This window comes from Apaloderma vittatum, unplaced genomic scaffold, assembly GCF_000703405.1.
Source record: "Apaloderma vittatum isolate BGI_N311 unplaced genomic scaffold, ASM70340v1 scaffold13778, whole genome shotgun sequence".
Lineage (NCBI taxonomy): Eukaryota > Metazoa > Chordata > Aves > Trogoniformes > Trogonidae > Apaloderma > Apaloderma vittatum.
In genome coordinates, this window is record NW_009731401.1 from 17,061 (window position 1) to 33,037 (window position 15,977).

The window sequence follows — 15,977 nt, forward strand, 5'->3', positions numbered from 1 at the left end:
CTTGATATGGATTTTAAGAAAATAACTTCTATATAAGACAAATCTCTGTCACCTTGGTGACAGAGTGGCCGTGGCTAAATTGCACTCTATATAACCTACAATTTTTTACTCTTCCCACTTTGACAAATTAATACTAAAATATTGAATACTATGTCTTATCTATCTTCTCTTTCTTCCGAGCAGACAAAGTAAGTAAAAATAACTTCAGCAGCGGGCTTTCTGGTTTTGCTGTGCTTTAGTCAATTTAGGTTTGGATCTGTGTGATCCAAGAATGTTTGGGGCGGGAGGTCTAAGTTAGAGAAGGAGTGAAAGCAAACCTTTAAATCTCTCAGTAAAATGCTTGTTCTGCTCTTTCTGCTGGAGGGGGAAAAAAACAAGATAAACAGCAGAGCCATTACAACTTGGCCTGAGTCCAATCCCTTAGTTACATCTATGCCTTTAACTCTGCCTGAGAAAGTAATTTTAAAGAAATACAGTTATTACATGCATTAGTCCTCGCATCCTGGGAGGTACAGCTGTACTCTTCAATCTTTCTGGATTACCTCAAATGTTTCCTGAAGGCTTTTAAATCCAGTGAAGACCAATCTGAGAGAATTCTCTCCGCAATCCTTTTCTTTTTCTGGCTTCACGGTCAGAAAAAAAATAAAAATCTGCAAGTGGCTTGCAAATTACTTTTTAAAAAATGGGAAACCTGGCAGGAAAATTCAAAATGGTATGTAAAAACATCACAGACAGGGAATTCGACAGAAGCAGAACTTCTCCCTAGAATGACATGTGATTAACTTCTCAGGTTCTGTTCTCAAATCAAGGTTTTCTGAGAGCACAGACCATTGGCTCAGCTGGTCAAAATTATTGCGGTTTCCCTGATTTTGTTAAGTGTGTGCCCGTTTACTGCTGCTGAAAATGTGACCCAGCAGGATAAGTGTTCACAGCCTTGAAAATACACTCTTAAATCATATACTCAGTTGTGAGAATACCTCTATTACTCTTTTACAGATGAAACTCAGTGGTGCCGTTCCCAGTTTACACCCATGTGAATGGAAACAGAATCAAGCCCAGCATCGCTGATCATTTGGATTCCGTCTTTGGCCGTAGGTCTGAAATATGGTCAGAGGTGATTGCCCTCTCTTTGGTGTTGTGAGCTTAAAAATGAGCCAAAACTGAACTCTTTTTTATAAATGCATTTCTCAGGAAAAACCTCCCTTGGAGTAACAAGATCACGATTGCTGCTGGTTCTGCTGCCGCCACTTGTGACGTCCATGAAACTGTTCTGTGTTGTATCCCCTGCTATTGGTAGAACTGCACATTTGGCTTCCGGATCTGGGCTGTGATAAATTTGCCATCTGCACAGCCTCTGTGGCCTGGCTCCTCTCTTTGACCTTCTTCTCCAGGAAGAAACAAATAACGAGCAGGCCTGGTGATGGAGAAAGTGGTTAGGACTCTGGGCTCCCCATGGCAGCACACAGATCACCGTCCTAACAGGGCCAAGAATAACCTCTGAATGTCTTGCTGTTGTTGCAAGCAGCTGCTCTGCCTCAACTGGTGGAGAAACCTGAATTAAAACACAGTCTTTGATGCATTATTCATTGAAGGAATGAAAATATCTATAAAAATCTCTTATTGTGGTTGCTTTTTCCGTGCAATTTTCCCCATGACAGAACTAGCTGTAAAGGACTTGGAAAGAACCTCTTTCCAAGAGTTTCTTATTGACTCTCTTTCACTTAGCAGTAAATACTAATTGCAGTAAATTAGATTCATCTGTCGCAGATAATATTTTCTTTAGGATGATTGCCTTCAAACAAGCATTGACCATTCCATGAGAATGACCCTGCAGCAGGATTTTCAGGCATCAACGTCTATCCTGCAGGTCCTGGAGCCTCAGCAGAGAGCCGAACTGTCTTTATATGTAAAAACTGTTATAATACCAGGATTGTAGACACTGCAGATTGACTCACATAGAGGGAAAAATTGAAAGCAACAGAAGAATTATAGAATTTGCTTTTAAATTAGTATCAGGAAGTTCATGCACAATATTAACTTTTAGCAGGCTTTACAGACAAAGCATGAAGCTTTTCTTCTTTTGGTTCAGCTTGCATACAAGGCAAAACTGCCTGTTTTTTGCTTTCATATAAATTGTACACTTCAAAGGTCAATAACGGTATCATGTATCACAAGTCACTTGCCGTGCCACCTCGAGCTTAAGGGCACGTGTTTTAATGTGATCTGTCAGCCCCTTCTAAACAGTTTTGGTACATACTTGTAATATATTAGCAGTTTTATTTTTAGATTAGCTTTCAACCTAAATAACGGTGGGAAATTGATTGCCAGCTCAGTGGCTTCAGAATGGAACTGGATTGTTGGGCTTTGAGTTGCAGCCACAAAAATCGCAGCAAGGTCCAGGATGGGACACGGAAAATGGGAGATGTTTTGGACATCTGTGCTTTCATTGGGATTGTCTAAGGGACAGACTGAATTTCCAGATGGAAGAAAAGCTCAGCTGGGTGGCTGGATTTCCACTTCTTAGCAGCACCATGCAATGCAGCCACTGTTTGCATCCTCTTTGTGGTGAGAGGCGAAAAGCTCAGCGTAGGTTAGAGCTCAAGGCAAAGTTATCTGTTGTGCTGTGAAGTCAGCATCAAAACTCCAGGAACTTTCCAGAAGCCAGAATGCTTCTTCTTTAATAATTTCTCAAATTGTGAAGACCTTATTGTTTCTGCTCACGTGGAAGGATGGGTTATGTTACTGATTTCTATCGCGGGATCTTAGTTAAAGGGAAAATCTTACTACTCTGGGCTAAAAAACGTTGGAAGTTAGTAGTAAAATCATCCCCTAATGATTGATAACAAATACTACATTCACCTGCAGCAAACTAGTATGTGAGTTCTCTATTATAAATACTGAAGGAATAATGATTGCACATCCATGTAACTAACGTTAGTCGATCATATCCCAGTGATCCTGACTTAATGAGACAGAATTATCAAGTTGTTGCATAGTTCATGCATTAATTTGCTTTTATGTTCTCCATTTTCTCTTAGGAATAAGAGGGTGTTTTTAGTTCTCACAAACCTCATTTGCTCTTTAACTCAAACCCCGGATATTTAGCACAGAAACTGAAATGTCCCCGAGTACAGCAGACATTGTTATATCTGCAATAATTATTTGACACAACCAAAACAAAGTAATTGTAAAACAACATTGTCAGATCTTTCTTCTAAAATTGGCTCAAAATTGCAATCATTTTACAGACTATATATAGCTTTAGAAAGCTCACCGTTTCAAGTGGGAGCTGATGTCACCCTGGATAGGATTTTGTACAGATGATTTCTGTCTTAAATTACTATTTTTAAATGTTCCCTGACTATTAAAGCTGTCTTTATGTCCTTTTCTAATCTCTGTTATTTGCTATTCATATCCAGTTTTCTACCACTTCATTTTCTGAATTCTGCTACACAAAGGAACTATTAAAAAGAAACATCCTGAATGAATTTTTTGCGTGGAACTCATAAAACTGTTTAAGAGGTGTTTGCACTTTTTAGATTCTCGTCCTGCTAAGGGGTTTTTTAATTTGGAGCATTTTAATTTCAGAAGTAGAGGCTTTGGAGTAGGTTATCCGAATAACTTCAAGTAACACTTCCAATAGGAAAGTGTTGAGGTGCTATTAGCTGGCTTCCTAGCTGAAATGTAGAGTCCTTAAGCTCTTGACTGGTTTAGTTGTTAACATACTGGATATTGGTCTTTGGATCACACCTTTGGGACTCTCTTTTATGTCTGCAGAGTACTCTGCAAAAACTCTATGTGGATGCCTCTTAAAACTCAGGTTTTCTTATTGTTTCCTAAGACAGCAAACCCACCTGTTTTCAAAATACTTTTTTTTGCAAAAGCTAGTTAAAGTGTAAGCAGGGCTTTCTTATTTTGAGAGGCAAAATGATTACATTACAGAGGAGGAAATAAAGATGTTGGAGATGGTTCCATTTTGCTGAAATGAAAAGGCTCCTGGCTAAGTTTACAGAGAGGAACGTTCCCTCATGAAAGAGATTCTTGTGCCAAAAGCCTCCACCGCTGTTTGGCTTCAAACTCTGTTTTATCATTTGTGGTCTGTTTTCTGCTGCTGATCTCCCTTTGTACTGTCAACTCATCCTCTTTCATGAGCTGACTAGAAGGCTCAGAGTTCTTGTTAGGAACATAAAATCCTGTATAAATTGTCAGCAATAAATGACTATTTGTTTATTTAACCATGGAAGGCCTATAATATAACTAGTCCCACAGTAACACGTTTGAGGAATTTTTAAAGACCATTAGCCTCTATTAGTTACAATGGCTGGATCTTTCTTGTCTTTCTTTGACTGTGTCTTTGACAAGATAGGAGATGAAAGACAAGCAACACGTGTTCTTCATTGCAGAGGTTCAAAATCAGTTTCTGATTATTGTGAGGATTTTTTTCTGCTCTGACTGCATTCTTCAAGAAAAAAACAAACAAAAACAACCCATGAACTATTCACTTATGACTTTGCTGATGAAACTTAAGTTGCAGATTTGAATCTTGTAGCAAAAATTAATTTAGAACCTGAAAGGCTTTGATGTGCAGTGGACTTTCTTGAAGCATGTCTTGTATTAGGCTGGGGGTGTGCAAACTAAGCTAGGTTCTCAAAGGCCGCGACTTCAGTAGGAGTGAATTCCCCGTTCCCCTGCGTGGGGTTGAGCTGCCCCCCTGAAAAAGAACAGTGGTGAGGGAAGAGCTGGGTGAGCTTTGGAACTCACCAGCTGATGGGGCACATGCCACAGAGGGAGATGCTGTGGTGGGGCTGGTGATGTCTCCTGTGATAAGGTGGCAGCACAATTGACATCTGGAGACCTGTTCTCCTGGGGAACAAGCGCTCACAGGTGCAGGAACGGGGCAGTTCAGCTGGAGCTAGCCCACGTATTTATGAAGCTCAGTGTTGTGCAAGTTAGGGACCACAGCTTAAGTGAGAAATGCTCTTTGCTAAGTGGGCTTGCCTTCCCGAGTCCCTTCAGCGAGCAGCTCGAACTGTGTTTTTTGTCACTAATCTCGTCCCTTTTGCTTCTGGGTAAAGCACAACCTTTCAAATCCCAGGTCTCCGCAAGGAAATTGGAGAAAACTGTTTTATCCGGAGTGCCATAAGTCATTTATTCTCCCCAGATTAGGTCTATTCAGCAACTTGCAGTCCTTAAGTATCAATTATTTAAGAGCAGATGTACCAACAACTATTCTCTTGTATCCTTAGCATAAGAACCATAAGGCACAATACAATAAAAGATAGTCATAAGACAGTAAAAAGAGTCACAAGATGTAAGAGTGCAGTAGTTCATAAAAGCACAATGGAATTCATAAATCATATTTAGACAAGTTCTCCCAATTCGTCACACAGCCAAACACTGCTAAATGAGATTTTTATATTGGCTTGGGGGACTGAAGTTTGTATCTTCAAAGAAGGTTGCATGTTATTCTGTCACTACTGACCTGAATACTTATTAATAATGAATACTGCATGAAGTCCTTGATGTTTGTGGAGTTCTTGTTGCTTTCCTTAGAAAAAAACATTGATTTCAACCATATTGGGGGTTTTGCTGCGATAGGCAGACAGGGCACCATCTGAATTTGGAGAGGCTCTGCTTGTTTGTATTGGAAGTAAGTCAGGATTACCCTTGATGTAAACCGAGAGAAGTATGAATAGAACATGCGTGTTCAAGGAATGACCTTGTCCAAAAATATTTAAATCTCTCTATAGAGAGTGGTAGCCGAGCATTTTGGTGTTCAAGAGAGAAGGTCAGCCCAAAGTACCAATAATTTTTTCCTAGTGTGGCCATGTGTGAGAGAGAGAACTTGCAAAACACAAGTGTGAAGGGAATTCCTGAACGTGTGAGGTCTATGCAGCAATGGCCCAGCTGCAGCCCTCCCAAACTGATAGGAGGGAAGGGACAAAAATGTCCAGGCATGGAAGCCTGGTCATGCTTTCCTGGGACGTGGCCTCAGAGCCCAGCAAGGTGTCTGTTCCATGCCAGAGATAGGAAAGCCAGACCTCCAAGTCCCCATGGCTGGGAAATCATGCTCAAGTGGAATGAACTAGAAACACGTAGAAGTGTAGCAGTGCCCTTAGCATCACTTTGGCCGAAGACCTGGAGCTACTGATTTGATGGGGCAGAAAAAGGGAAAGCCAGTGCAGAGGAGATGGAGAAAACTCAGCTTCACAGAGCTCTGTAGCAGAAGAAAGCAAAGGCAGGGCAGTTACCCTCTTTGGACAGACTTGCCTCCTTGCAACTAAGAAATCAAACAGTTTCACTGAATGTATTTTGTGATGCTTTTGGAACAGGGAAGGAATTTAAGAGCTTTTTGCTTAGAAGGAATTTTGCTGGGAAGTGGCAGTTCCTCTCCACAAACAGGGAGCTCATACCCCAGGAGAGACTGGACCGTGTGACAAGGGGAGTGCTTCATTGCAAATTTCCTTCTCTTTTTAGCAGCGCTTATCTCTCCTTATTCATTACTGTTACCAGATAGAGTGAGCTCTGATTCAGTGAGTTTTATTGGCGCTTGGCTGCAGAATTGCTGGGTTTTCTTCCCTTTATTGTACTATGTGTGCCTCTCAGAGGGAGCAAAGGTTCTTAGCCATCTCCAAAGGCTTTGCAAAGCTCACCTGAATTTGCTTTGCGTAATGTGGTTTAAATCTTCGCAACCGAGAAGTTAAATTCGTCAGACATACTAAAGGAGGCTGCAGAGAAAGAGGAGAATGCCACAAACATTAGATTTGAGGGGAGGGTGTTACACAAGTGAGGAGTGGATGATTCAGCTTCAAGAGATCTTTCCATCATGCTGACAAAACCCTTGACTTACCATGTGCAATGTATGTAGAGTCATGCTGTGTTATCTATAAGCATTGCTGCAAAAAAAAAAAAAAGACCTGAGTGAAATTTGAAAACCACAACATCACGGCCGAGAGCCTTCTGTCCAATCTATAAGGTGTTATGGGCATGATGTAAGCCTGTGATGAACATTTATAGTACTTCACTCATTGTTTTGTTCATTCTGAGCCAAACCTGTTAGCTAAAAGCCAAGTCCTCATCTGGTGTGGATGATCAAGGCGGAAAAGTTCAATTCTCCTGAAGTGGCTACTGAAATCATGAATTAGGTAGAGCTTTTCTCCCATCATCCCTGGCTTCAGCCTTGTCACAGCAAACCTGCTGCTCCTGGCTGAAGGTGCGTTTTTCATGCACGAGTAGAAACGTGCACGCAAGCTCTTCGGAGGTGAAGCTCTGGAAGTGGTTCTCGTTGCCTTGTTTCTGTGTGGTTTTGTTCTGTGTATCCTTGCTGTAGCTGGGCTGGCTTTTTCCTCCCCCTTACTCTGGGTAAAGGGAGATAATTCTGCTGACCTGAGGAGAGTAATCCACCCTGCGGTCTAATCTCCCTCCTATAGTAATGTGATTTATAATGATGAAGTGCTTTGCACAAGTAAACTCAAAGAAGGGAAGTAAATGAAAATTCTGGTTTTAAGTTATGCTGCCTTGAAGAGCAATGGGTACAGAACGTGCAGTTAAGCTGAGGACATGATATAGGTATGAAGTTTTGTGGTTTTATTTTTTCTTTTTTTCTTCCATGAAACAAAATTAACTACCGAGTGCTGTCATTTTAAGACTATAAAACAATGTAACCTATAAAACATTTACTGGGATTCTAACTCTTCTGGATATCTTAGTGAAAGGAATAAACATAAAATTGAAATCAGATGCTTTAGGATTTATGAAGTTGATAGAAATTTTTTTTTTCTAGTGACTGTTCTAACAGCCTATTAACATCTTCCCCACAGCAAATATATAACAAAACTGATATTACAGAATTGAGTTGGGATGGTTCCCATGGGTGTACTTAAATATACCGTAAACATCTAGCACTATTCATCTGTATTATGGACTGTGCATACAAAGTACGTCTCTATAAATTCTGCTAAAGAAAATTCTTCCGAGTTCCTCTCGTAGAATAAAAATTAAAGGTCTGATTCTTCAAAGGGTCGAGTGCTCCTGCTAAATTCCCAGCTCTCATGTAAAAGGATGGTTCTTGCTCAGTGCTTTCAGGGCTTCTCACAAAAGACTAATTTTCTTCCTTGTAGGTGAAGACAGCTGAAATCAGTTGTCACTGTAGGAAAAGCCCTTTTTACAGATGATTTGTGTCTTGTTAACTTCTTAAGTGTCAGACGTGAGCATGTCTAATTCAGTGCAAAAGTGTAAAGGCCATTAAATGTTACCAATAAAAAGGAACCAGAGGACTGTTCAGCCCAACATTTGCTTTATTGTTTTTCTATATCACGCCAGTCCTGTTATATAACGTCAGGGTAGGCTTACCGCTGTAGATAAGGTTTTAATTGTGCCTTTGTTTTGTATCTCATCCCTCAAAAAGGAAAAAAACACTTGTTAATTTGATAACCCTGACCTTAGAAAATGGTGCCTATTTCTAGTTCATTCTTGAATTTTTAGGAGCATTAAGCTTGGTGGTAAGGACAGTGTGTTAAAAATAATGCAGAGATCCTGTTTGCATCAAAGGGTGATTCAGCATCCATCTAAGCAGGTCTCCTTTACCTTCTCTGTTTAATCTGTTACGTTTTACTTATCCAAAGAGAAAACAATCCGAGAACAGTAAGCTGTTTGGAATAGAAAGAGCTGTGTTGCATCCAAAGTGGCATATTTGAGTGTTTGTAGAAGAGGATTTGTAGAAAGGATTTAGCTTTGGCTTAGCTAATTTTGTAATTTCAATAGAGTATATTGATTTCTGTACAATTAAGACGGGACTTCTTTTGGATGTATATATTATGATGTGTCAGTTCCATTTTTATAATTAAAACTAAACCATGTGCTTGAAGATTTGTAAATACGGGACACGTGAAGTAAAGCAGAAAAACTTCAGGCCCTTCTCTGAAAGTAAATTTTGAATGGAAGTCTCTCCCCACAGCCAAACTAATTCTATTTATTTCTTCAATGTTTTTCTGTAATGCACTCTTTAATCTGAACATGGCCTTCCACTGAATTACTTGCGGTTCACCTCTGATCCATCGAACATAACAGAGTGAATTTTAAGACAAGATTAATTTGATTTGACAGTGTAAAGTAGTGATCCCGTCAGCACCGAAGTCTATAAAGTACCCAACAAAGAGAGGTTTTTTTTCTGTGAAGAGTAAGTGTAACTATTGTTGCAGTTTCAAACAGCATGAGAAAGACACTACTACTTAAATAGAAATTGATTTATTAACTTAGGACAAAGATCAGAGACCAAAGGCTCCCCATCTTCAAGAATAAATTGAGATTTATTCCGAGTTTTGAAGTGAAAGCACATGGTATATAAAATTTCGCCACTGCTGGAAAGTGTTTATACTGAATACATAGAAAAGTAGAGTAAGGTGTATTGACAGCAAAAAAAAATGCGTCTAGTGGGGAAAGGAGTAGCACTGCTTTAAGCTGTATCTTTTGTCAGTTGTACCCTTGTGCCTGATAAACTGTGGAGTTTTCTCTTCACATTGAGCTAACTATGAGAAGGTCAAACAAACCAGAGAAACAAAAGCCGCAACTGCTTGTTGTCTCATTCTTTTTGATTTTTCTAGTAATGTCAGCATAGTAGCAGAGAACCTCAGCTGTCTCAGTGACAGGGACACCTGAATGGTAGTTCTTCATATCCTTATGCCTCTCCTTAAATTTAGACACCTGGAGTGATGAATGAATAACCAGTTTTGGCAAGTCAAGGGCACCGTGGAATTATGAGCATTCAAGTATACTTTTGCAAAATTAACGAGAATCTTCATAAGAGATTTTGTGACTTTGGTTAATGGAGAGGATTATTTAAGTAAAGTTCGAATTAAGTGTATGGTACCATAGAAAAGGATTACCTTGAAGGACTTTGAGACTCTTCTACATGAAACTACATGAAACAGTTAGAATCAGCCAGGCCTAGCAAAATATTTGAATTTCTCAAGGTATTGATGCTGCTAGATTGTCTACTGGTGCACCTCTCATTTTTTTTTCCATATGCAAATATTCGTGCTGTTGCCTAAGTCTTATGTTCCTTTTTAGAGTCTGAAAAATATTGTGATGCCTTAAGTATTCACTGCAACACAAACTCCCCAAAATTAAGATGGCAGAAAACAGAGGTAATAGTTGAGATTTGATTATTCTTTGTGCTCGAGAATGCCGGACTAAACGAAATGTCAAGGGATAGACATTACCTGTGATTAGATTGAATCTCCTCTATTCAAAATATTCAGGTAGTTTGTTTTGGCAGCGATCACACTCACACACCATCGCACTCTGGTGACAAAAGGATGCTTAATTTTCAGACTGCTTTGAGTGCATCCTGGGAAGCAATGGCAGCTCAACTTTGAGAGGAAGGGTGAGTATTCCTAGGTGAGGCCGTCCTCACTACTTTTTCACCAATTTTGACAGATGCAGGAGGTCTGGTGAAGTTTATATCCACCACTCCTGCTCCAGAATAAACACGGAGTCAGCTTCCAAAACATTCAAGTTTGCACATCAAGACTTCCTATGGATTGTCTCTCAAAAGTCTGAGAAATACCTCATTTAACAGACCCAACTGCACTGCAAACAAAAGTTTTCTGATATATCTTCAGATGTGTGGTTAAAGATGTCCCTACTCTCTGCAAGAAGGTTGGACTAGATGACCTTTAAAGGTCCCTTCCAGCCCAACACATTCTATGATCCTATGACTGGGACCAAAGTGACATTAATATCACATTTCGACCGCCTACATTGGTCATTTCACGTTTCCTTCAACCAATAATATTTTGCTAATTTCAGATTACAAATTGGTAACCACATAAAAATAGATTGCCCTTGGACAAAACGCTTTATTTGCAACGTGTACTGCAATCAGCCTACCAGAGAAATTTGAGATGAATTGTAGCAGCTGGCTTTGAGTGTGGTCCTCATTTCACCTCCATTTCTGGCTCCGCACCATTGCGAAACAAGGTTGTGTAACAGCTTCAAGGTCGGCAAATGAGTTACTCATAAAAGGTAATGAAGGATTAGCTCCTTCCACCCTACAACATTTATTTACAGAAACTGAAGCTGAACCAGTCCTCGGTGATTTGAGGCTGGAGGGGGGAGGCAGGGTGGGATTTAAGCTTCAGGAAAGCAAATGTCCAGAGGGATTATTCCTTCATAATCATCATTTCTGGTGTCCCTAATCTCTCACTTTCTCTCTGCCTTCTGCAGATCTGTGGGGATTCAAGGTAATGCACTGGTTTGTCCTTTTTCCAGAGACCTTGGCACATCTAGTTTCTGCACTTGGGGCTAACAGGACACTTCAGAGAATGTGTTGACTGCCTCACTTGGAAAATGTGTAGGGGACAAAGGTGCTACATCATTCATAGCTGTATTGGCGACATAGTGGAGGAAGGACAGAGTTGGTGAAAACAGTTATTTTACATATATTTGGTGAAGAAAGGGCCTGACTGACTCTTTGTTTTGTTTTAATCAAATGGAAGATTTAAAAAAAATATTTAAATATCTTGTCTTGCGTATGCTAGCTTTGGAGGGAAAGCAACTATTCTCCTCCCATTCAGAAGAACTTCCAGTTCTTCCCAATTTCCTGAACTCTGTGATATATTGATTCCTAATTTTCTGAAAATACAATAAACAACAATATTGTTATGTTTTCACTTGCAGTGTCCAGTTTCTGATCTTTTCAGATGCTGACAGACCTTTTGCTCTATTGTCTGAGCACAGCGTGTTCTTTTAATGTATTATTTTTTACAATAGTCAGGGTTTATTCTGGAAATAGGTCCATGAAGACATGGAAGCCTAGGAGTTAGGCTTCAAGATAGTCATATACCTAAATATAAAGATGTGTCAAATGGAAATTTCAAAGGAGCTTAGGTGAAAAACACTCGTCTACAGCACTGTAATGACATGTGTATTTGCATATATGGTTGCCTGTGTATCTTTGATTATTTAGTTTTTATCGCTCAAATAAAAGCACTGATGCTAAAATGAGTTAATGAGGGAGTTGTCTTTGAACATCCTACTGAGAACCTTTCTGCATTTTTAGTGCCACAATATCTTGGAAGGTTAGACTTAGATGATTACTTATTTTTTGAATAAAAGTGACAGAATCAAGCTTGTTGTAATATGTGGAAGAAATTTAACTTCAAGTTATATGCAAATATGCATCTGAATGTTTGATGTGCTTTATGGTAAAATTATGGTTCAGCCTTTTTTTCCTTGGAGTTCTAAATGGCTTCAGACAAAAATAGTAGATTTACTGAATGGTAAATTGAAAGTTAACAGAAAAGGTTGCAAACTGTGGATTATGGGTTTTTTTATTGTTGATCTCTTACAAAAATGGTTACTTTAGAAGCATGTTGACTGATGAAGTATATTCCAAAGACATTTTATTAAATTCCAGTTAAATTCATAGTTGTCCTTGTTAGATTTTATGCTTTTGCAAAAAAATACTTTTCATTACTTCTCATAAGTTTTACCACTGATTTTATGGCAACAATCCCTTATCTTCTGCCCTTCATAAGCTTCAATATATTTTTTGAAATGATATCAATATTGAATAAGCTTAATTTCTTCAAAGTGAATTGCAATGCTTTCCATAAGGAATTATAAATCCTACAGAATTTTCAGAATGGCTGTATTGTGAGTCCAAGACAACATGTTTAATCTTTAACAACTGACTGGTTTATATTACTAATAACTACCTCGTTTTATTGGGACTGCTTTCTGAGATTGTTGTTCTGAAGCATCATAATATGCTTCATCCTAATTTCACTTAATAAATTCTGGGAGTTATGTTCTGCTGAGATATTTATGACAACACAACCCAAAATGAGCCTCAGAACAGCATAAAACTTTTCCTTATATCGCTTTTAAGCACATGCACAAGCTGGGTTATCTTGATATTATTTCTGAAGAAAAAGGTATGCATCTTGTGCATAGTTTAGATGTTTTTAGCCAATGTTAAATTGAGCAGCCTGAACAGTAGCGGCAGTTGATTTTAGTAGTAGTTTGTTGATTTGTTTTTTTTTTCAGTGGTGTTGGCTGCAAACGTGACTTTACACACGCCAAGGTAAACAGAGATGGGACATAACGTGATGGCTCTCTCAACCAAAGGTTTGTCTCTATCAGCTGTTTGGGTTGCTTCCCCTGCCTATTTGATGGAAGTCATCCCTTCCATCGTGTTTGGCTGTAGAAGAGCAGCAGGTGGTGGGTCCTGTGTGGCAGCTGGAGCTGAGCAGGCAGGACAGGGCACCAAGTGGGCGAATCGCCTCCGTTCGCACAGCTTGTAAATCTCTGCTCAAGCTTTTGTTGTATTACCAGTGAGATGGACATAGACAAAGCATTTGTTGGTCCTGGGGGATTGTTTTGAGGACAGAAACATAGAGTTGGCGATTGCATGCAAGTGCAAACTGTATTTGGCTTTACAAATTCAATTAAAGAGCAAGGGGAAAGCTTGTGGATGATTTGTAAGTGTACTTGAGTAGCCCGATAAAACTTGTAATTGTTTTAAAGGGTATTTTCACTCGCCAAAATAAAAACTCTGAATGTAGCATGTGGTAGCATGTGAGAAGAATTGCAATTCATCTGCCTAGAAAAGTCATAATTGTATTTTGCTCATGTAGTGAGATAGGCTTACTTCATTAACCTGCCCTAATCCCTTCGTGCCATTAATCACAATGTCCATCACTTTGTCAAGCATCAGGTTTTTCCGAGGAGATAACTGTCCATCATCTCCATGATCTATCAGCCAACTTACCCTTTTGAATGACAAAGATTGTTTTAGGTCTGCTTTTTCATAAGACTCCAATTCCATAAAAAGACTTGGGGCAAAATCCACAGTGAATCTGGTCCTTAGAACAACTCTTTCATATTTTGCCAGCTGTCAATCTCCTCCTGGTGCTGATAGCAAAGTATGTCCTTACTTTGTCCTTCCCACACTTCATGCCTACTACTGAGAGGGGTAAACCACTTGCAAGGGCAGCCCTTGATGCAGTGATCTACCCCTTGAGCAAAGCAATGGCCCAGCTTTAAGGGAGACCGTATCATTCTCTACAACTACCTGGAACGAGGTTGTAGTGAGGTGGTGGTTGGTCTCTTCAAGTAACAGGTGATAGGACAAGAGGAAAAAGGCTCAAGTTCCATCTAGATTGGATATTAGGAAAAAAATTTTTACTGAAAGAGTGGTGAAGCACTGGAGCAGGCTGCCCAGAGGAGTTGGTGGAATCACCATCCTTGAAGTTTTCAAAAAAGGTATAGATGTGGCACTTTGGGACGTAGTTTAGTGTTGGGCTGACAGTTGGACTTGATGATCTCAGAGGTCTTTTCCAACCTTTAGATTCTGACTTAAACCATCCCAGCTATGTAGATGCAGCCTCTCTGCTGGTAGAGGGGGCTCCCAATGGAAAGAACCATCGTTACAGAAATGCATGGGCAGCAATGAGGAGTTTGGTATTGCTCTCCAGAGCGGACCAACCAGCCAAAATACAGGCAGCAAAAAATTAATATGGTTCAGCTTGCAAAATCAGAGCTATTCCAATTTCTGCACGCAGGGGATGTGGTACGTAAAGGGGGCAAATTATGTACTTACGAAATATCTTGCCTTCCTCCATCTTTAAGGAAAAAGAAAACTTCTGGAAAAGGACATGAAAATGGATTACGTTATTATATGTTCAGTTTTTTTGAGTAGCTCATTGCTATTTAATTTTTCGTTTTTATTTTTTAGAATTGCACCTTCCTCTGTGCCTTCTTTGGAGCTCCGAAAACAGATCTGAAACATTTGTATACAAAACTTGTAATAGCCACTATATTCCTAGTTCATTTACAGGGAACTGCAAGACTGAACACACTTTTTAACATATAAGCTATTTAATTTTATTTGTGAATTAAGCTTTTGATCTAAAACTTGAAACCATATTCAAACCTCATTTTATGTGACTGAAGTAGAGAACAGTCATTCTTGTCTGGAACATGCTCCCTTTATCTGAATAAAGAACAGGATGGATGACAAGCCTCCATGTTGTTCTGGTAGTAATTAGCAAAAATATATGCAATATTGTTACCTTTATTTACCCAACTGATTCCTGTGAATGCCTCTGTAACATTTTGCCTTGTAATCTGCATTCAGCAAGGCAGAAAACAACATAAAAACCTGCAGTTAAGCATGAAAGAAAGGTGATAAATTGTCCACTTCCACTCTCTCGCAAAACTTGCAGAATGCATGAGAGTTTGGGATTTTGCCTTGATGACTGTAGTCAGAAGAAGATCTTACCGCAGCTCTAGTAAACACATTTTTTTTCAGGGCAGTAAAAGCTCAGAAAGTTTAGTACAGAACAGTTGCGTTATCCCAATGGTAGCTTCTCGTTGGCATCTTTGCTGCAGGACTTCAGTACAGACTTTCTGCTCTGTTTCTACAGGCTGCAAAGTAAAGACTTCTTTTTTCTTTTTTTTTTCTTTTATGTGCCAGGCAACAGATCCAGGATAAAACCAGCTTCAAAATTAATAATTGGACACCAATCCCTGAAACACTGGGGACTTGATAGCTACCAAACCTTGGAAATAACTTCTGTGCTCTTTTTTATGTGGGAGTGGTTACTAGGTCATGGGTCTTACTCAGAGTCACTGGAGGAATTAATCAGGTTTGTTCCCAGATTAGACCCATCTTCTAAATACAGAAATCAAGGCCTTAAGTTTGGTGGAAAATATATCTATTACACCAATATTTAGAACTAAACACTTAGAAAACAGCATAGAAACAACACAAATCTGCCTTTTGCTGTATCTTACTTCCAAAGTCCACAGTATTACAGGGGCTCATGGCAGAATTCCTAGCGAGTTGCTACTTTTGGTTTGGAAAAAAACCACAAAACCAAACACGACACCAACAAACCAAACCCCACACTTTGGGTTTTGATGATTTTTTTTTATTATTTTTATTTTTTCCTTATAGCCAAGCCAGTGGG